This window comes from Physeter macrocephalus, chromosome 7 (assembly GCF_002837175.3).
Source record: "Physeter macrocephalus isolate SW-GA chromosome 7, ASM283717v5, whole genome shotgun sequence".
Taxonomy (NCBI): domain Eukaryota; kingdom Metazoa; phylum Chordata; class Mammalia; order Artiodactyla; family Physeteridae; genus Physeter; species Physeter macrocephalus.
In genome coordinates this window covers 14,904,761-14,911,565 of record NC_041220.1, presented here as the reverse complement: position 1 = coordinate 14,911,565, position 6,805 = coordinate 14,904,761, and positions in this window count along the sequence as shown.

Genomic DNA, 6,805 nt, shown 5'->3' with positions numbered 1-6,805 from the left:
CTCCCTCTTTTTCTTGATGAGTCTGGCTAATGATTTATCAATTTTGTTTATCTTCTCAAAGAAGCTGCTTTTAGTTTTATTGATCTTTGCTATTGTTTTCTTTGTTTCTATTTCATTTATTTCTGCTCTGATCTTTATGATTTATTTTCATCTACTAACTTTGGGTTTTGTTTGTTCTTCTTTCTATAGTTCCTTTAGGTGTACGGTTAGATTGTTTATTTGAGATGTGTGTTGTTTCTTGAGGTAGGATTGTATTGCTATAATCTTCCCTCTTAGAACTGCTTTTGCTGCATCCCATAGGTTTTGGATCATCGTGTTTTCACTGTCATTTTTCTCTAGGTATTTTTTGATTTCCTCTTTGATTTCTTCAGTGATCTCCTGGTTATATAGTAACATATTGTTTAACCCCCACGTGTTTGTGTTTTTTACGTTTTTTTCCCTGTAATTCATTTCTAATCTCATAGCATTGTGGTCACAAAAGATGCTTGATATGATTTCAATTTTCTTAGATTTACTGAGGCTTGGTTTGTGACCCAACATGTGATCTATCCTGGAGAATGTTCCGTACACACTTGAGAAGAAAGTGTAATCTTCTATTTCTGGATGGAATGTCCTATAAATATCAATTACATCTATCTGGTCTATTGTGTCATTTAAAGCTTGTGTTTCCTTATTAATTTTCTGTTTGGATGATCTACCCATTTGTGTCAGCAAGGTGTTAAAGTCCCTCAGTGTTATTGTGCTACTGTTGATTTTCTCTTTTATAGCTGTTAGCAGTTGCCTTATGTGTTGAGGTGCTCCTATGTTAGGTGCATATATATTTATAATTGTTATATCTTCTTCTTGGATTGATCCCTTGATCATTATGTAGTGTCCTTCCTTGTCTCTTGTAACATTCCTTATTTTAAATTCTATTTTATCTGATATGAGTATTGTTACTCCAGCTTTCTTTTGATTTCCGTTTGCATGAAATACCTTTTTCCATCCCCTCACTCTCAGTCTGTATGTGTCCCTAGGTCTGAAGTGGGTCTCTTGTAAACAGCATATATATGGGTCTTGTTTTTGTATACATTCAGTGAGCCCGTGTCTTTTCGTTGGAACATTTAATCCATTCACGTTTAAGGTAATTATTGATATGTATGTTCCTATTACCATTTTCTTAATTGTTTTGGGTTTGTTTTTGTAGTTCCTTTTCTTCTCTTGTGTTTCCTACTTAAAGAAGTTCCTTTAGCATTTCTGTAGAGCTGGTTTGGTGGTGCTGAATTCTCTTAGGTTTTGCTTGTCTGTAAAGCTTTTGATTTCTCCATTGAATCTGAATGAGATCCTTGCTGGCTAGCGTAATCTTGGTTGTAGGTTCTTCCCTTTCGTCACTTTAAATATGTCATGCCACTCCCTTCTGGCTTGTAGAGTTTCTGCTCAGAAATCAGCTGTTAACCTTATGGGAGTTCCCTTGTATATTATTTGTCGTTCTTCCCTTGCTGCTTTCAGGAATTTTTCTTTGTCTTTAATTTTTGCCAATTTGATTACTCTGAGTCTCAGCGTGTTTCTCCTTGGGTTTATCCTGTATGGGACTCTCTGTGCTTCCTGGACTTGGGTGGCTATTTCCTTTCCCATGTTTGGGAAGTTTTCGACTATAATCTCTTCAAATATTTTCTCTGGTCCTTTCTCTCTCTCTCTTCTCCTTCTGGGACCCCTATAATGCGAATATTGTTGCATTTAATGTTGCCCCAGAGGTCTCTTAGGCTGTCTTCATTTCTTTTCATTCTTTTTTCTTTATTCTGTTCAGCAGCAGTGAATTTCACCATTCTGTCTTCCAGGTCACTTATCCATTCTTCTGCCTCAGTTATTCTGCTATTGATTCCTTCTAGTGTAGTTTTCATTTCAGTTAATATATTGTTCATCTCTGTTTGTTTGTTGTTTAATTCTTCTAGGTCTTTGTTAAACATTTTTGCATCTTCTCGATATTTGCCTCCATTCTTTTTCTGAGGCCGTGGATCATCTTCACTATCATTTTTCTGAATTCTTTTTCTGGAAGGTTGCCTATCTCCACTTCATTTAGTTGTTTTTCTGGGGTTTTATCATGTTCCTTCATCTAGTACATAGTCCTCTGCCTCTTCATCTTGTCTATCTTCTTGTGAATGTAGTTTTTGTTCCACAGGCGGCAAGACTGTAGTTCTTCTTGCTTCTGCTGTCTGCCCTCTGGTGGATGAGGCTATCTAAGAGGCTTGTGCAAGTTTCCTGATGTGAGGGACTGGTCGTGGGTAGAGCTGGGTGCTGCTCTGGTGGGCAGAGCTCAGTAAAACTTTAATCCGCTTGTCTGCTGACAAGCGGGTGGGGCTGGGTTCCCTCCCTGTTGGTTGTTTGGCCTGAGGTGACCCAACACTGGAGTCTACCCAGGCTCTCTGGTGCAGCTAATGGCGGACTCTAGGAGGGCTCACACCAAGGAGTACTTCCCAGAACTTCTGCTGCCAGTGTCCTTGTCCTCATGGTGAGACACAGCCACCACTCACCTCTGCAGGACACCCTCCAACACTAGCAGGTAGGTCTGGTTCAGTCTCCCCTGGGGTCACTGCTCCTTCCTCTGAGTCCTGATGTACACACTACTCTGTGTGTGCCCTCCAAGAGTGGAGTCTCTGTTTCCCCCAGTCCTGTGGAAGTCCTGCAATCAAATCCCACTAGCCTTCAAAGTCTGATTCTCTGGGAATTCCCCTCCCATTGCCGGACCCCTAGGTTGGTAAGCCTGATGCGGGGCTCAGAACCTTCACTCCTCTCGGTGGACTTCTGTGGTATAATTGTTCTCCAGTCTGTGAGTCACCCACCCAGCAGTTATGGGATTTGATTTTATTGTGCTTGCGCCCCTCCTACCGTCTCACTGTGGCTTCTCCTTTGTCTTTGCATGCGGGGTATCTTTTTTGGTGAGTTCCAGTGTCTTCCTGTTGATGATTGTTCAGCAGTTAGTTGTGATTCCCGTGCTCTTGCAAGAGGGAGTGAGAGCACGTCCTTCTACTCTGCCATCTTTCACCAAATCTGAGACATTTTGAATTATCTATGTTGACTGGCATTATTATATTTTCACTGGATGGCTGTAGTCCACAGTTTTCTTCACAGTCTCCAAAAGATTATGTTGCAGGGAAGGGTTTCCTAGTGTGCGCTGGTTTATAGAGTGCTTTAATATATGTCATCATGTTTGATATCGCACAAAAATAAATAAATAATAATACCTGCCATTTATAATACCTGCCATGTGCTAGACAGTGTAGTAATCCTTACAATAACTTTATAAGACAAGTGTCATCCCATTTATAGTCAAGACAATTGAAGTTGCAAAAGCTTGCAGCTTGTAACAGTCCCACAGGGCAATGACTGGAATTACCCTGTAACAGTCCCGTCTCTGCTTCTCCTCGTCTGTTTGATGCTAACACAGTTAGAGCCTGAATGAATCCAGGTTGACAAGACATCAAGAACTGCAGGCAGTGGATAGAGGTGTCACTAGAGGGTAAGCATCTTTAGGTAATGAAGAGTTGAGAGTGTTATTTACCTATGCAAATTAGTGTTAGCCTACAGGCGATAGCCTGCCTCTGAATTCTCCTCCTTCTCCTACCACAGTTTAAAGCCGGGGGTGTAAGGGAAATGAACCAAATTCAAGAATGATGCATAGGTTGATATTTATTTAAGTGCCCTCCAAAGAACCAACTGTATCAAAATGGCACAGACAGCGTGTTAAAACTGCAATTTCGGGCTTCCCTGGTGGCGCAGTGGTTGAGAGTCCGCCTGCCGATGCAGGGGACACGGGTTCGTGCCCTGGTCCGGGAAGATCCCACATGCCATGGAGCGGCTGGGCCCGTGAGCCATGGCCACTGAGCCTGTGCTTCGCAACGGTAGAGGCCACAACAGTGAGAGGCCCGCGTACCACAAAAACAAAAACAAAAAACTGCAATTTCCTGGGGTCCAGACCCATGATCCTTGCAGATGGGCCCCAAGAGTCTGCCTTTTTAACAAACAACCCCACTCCAGGTAATCATTCAACTATAATGATTAAAAACCACTTCCCTAGAAATATCCCTATATCCCCAATTTTCTGTGTCCTGTGCTTCAGTGAAAACCATGCATCCCAGATAGCAGCAACTTATCTCAGTTTCCTCATCTTAAAAGAAATAACTGTAAATTACCTTTTGAGGTTATCATGAGGAGTAGAGATAATATATATATAAAGCATGCTTGGCACTAAGTAGGCATTAAATAAATGGTAGCCTCAAATGTAAAATTGATAGCTAGTGGGAAGCAGCCACATAGCACAGGGAGATCAGCTCGGTGCTTTGTGTCCACCTAGAGGGGTGGGATAGGGAGGGTGGGAGAGAGTCGCAAGAGGCAGGAGGTATGGGGATATATGTATATGTATAACTGATTCACTTTGTTATTTAGCAGAAACTAACGCACCATTGTAAAGCAATTATACTTCAATAAAGATGTTAAAAAAAAAGGTAGCCATATGAAACTTTCCTAACCAATTGATTAGATTTATTTATGTATCACAAAAGACAAATAGAGAACTTTAGCATGTATTATGCAGGTACTATTTCTTGACTTATGTATATTATTTTATTCTTACAACCATATAAAGTAGGTATTTTTTTCCAAGGAAGAATCAGAAGGTTGGAGATTAAGAAATTTAACGAAGGGCACACAACTAAATAATGATAGAAGTAGAGCAGAGGGTCTGACTCCAAAAACCATGTCCTTTTCATCTCAACACACTGCATCTCAGTAAATTCAGTAAGCCATCCAGCTTGAAGACGAGAGAAAGAAGGTGGAAAGCTATAGCAGCTAACATTGTTGAGGGCCATAGAGGTGCAATCTGTAGCAAATTATGGAAATTAAATAAATGCTGAGTTACTTCTAAACAAGAGAAGACAAAACTCCTAAACCACTTTTGGTAGGGCATCTGCCTTAACTTGCTCTAGAATGAATTGACACTGGGCCATTCTGACTCCCCTACTCCGTCTCCCTCATGACTAACATTTATGAAATGGTTGGCCACGGTTTGAAGGTCAGTCTGTGACTACAGACTTGCAGGAAGATAACTGAACCATTGGGAAATCAGACCAATGTCCTTAACCTCATTAACACTATGGCCTAAGCAATGAGGCACTCACCACAAAGAAAACCATATTAGCGTCACTTTATCAAAACCAGTGCACAAAAAGCTAAATTAGGAAAGAAAAGTAGATCAAAAGATTAACTAATTTAGCAGGAAGAGTTTTTAAGAATATTCCACCTAAACAGTATTTACCTCCATGTATAGCTGTTTGCTCCAACATTTTATTATCCAATGTATGACTCAGAATCCTCTTGCAGTACTTCAAAAATAACAGAAACTTTAAATTATAAGATGGCATGGCTGTGATGAGCTTTTACAGTCGCACCCAATAAACTGTAAAGTGCCAGTCATTAAAAGTTCCTACATTTTACTCTAAGTCGATTTATCTTTTAAGTCCTAATCCTGAAAGATAAATAAACCACTCATAGGTATGAGTATTTAACGTTTAATATCTGGAATGGAGAGGAAGTATTAACTATTTTAATACCTAAAGAAACATTTGGTAATCTAGGGAGAAAGGCATCCTGTCATTCTAAAGCTTACTACTGACTCCTGGGAGAAGGGCCAGAACTAAAACAGGCACAGAGAGTGGAAAGAAATAAATGGATGAGAAAGACTCTAAGAACAGATCCACGAAGCTTCGGTAACTGAAGTAAATGTGTGCTTGAGGAAGAAGTTAAAAAGAAGTTTAAACTAGTTGAAACTAGCTTTCAAGTTCCAAGTCTGGGTTTTGGGGGTGGTATTAATAACTGACTGATTCTGAAGAAAGGGTGGCAAGTATTAAAATGAATATGCATTTCACTGGCAATTTCCAGTAAGCAAAAAAATCCCATTAGTAAGCGAGGGGTATCAATAAGAAGGTAGATGGTAAAGACACTGAAGAAAGTCCTCAGGAGCTGCAAGTTTGAGATTGCAGAAGGGGAGGCATATTCCTCATGATAAGATCCAGGTTTAGCCAGTCTGATGTTTTGCTCAGATAAAATCATTTCTTTGAGGAGTCTGGGGGAGTTTGAAAGGATAGACCAATATATGATTTTGGAGATGAGACAGAAACAAAACATGCAGGTCAATCATTGAAAAAGCTGAAGAAAAACATTATTTGAAGAAAGTCAAGAAAGTAAGAAATGGCCCTGGAGCATAATTTCCCTATTTGTTGGTACTACCAAGAAATCAATCTCCCTGGCCTGGGAGGCCAGACAGGCTGGGAAGAAACCTTATTCATTTTCCTATTTCCAATTTACCCTCATGTAAAAAGAGTTAAGAAGAAGTGTGTTAGGAAACCAAAAAGAGATAAATTTGAAAATTATCAGCTTTCCATGTATAACATCTTGCACATTTGCACTAAATGAGTTAATAAGGAAAATGCGAAGGAAGAAGGTTTAGAATGCTCACTGTGACACTGTTCACTTAGAAAGATTTTACTTATAAAAGGTATTAGGTCATTTTTGGAGAATACACTGTGCCTACAGCTCTCTACAGTGTCCCTCTGTTAAGCTATTTTCAATTAAATACCTTTGAGGGTACCATCTGTTTCCTCGCAGGATCCTGACTGATAACGCTGTTGGTGATTCTTTTTATCATCACCACCCTGGATAAATCATTAAAATGCTATGCGTGGGGCTTCCCTGGTGGCGCAGCGGTTGCGCGTCCGCCTGCCGATGCAGGGGAACCGGGTTCGCGCCCCGGTCTGGGAGGATCCCACATGCC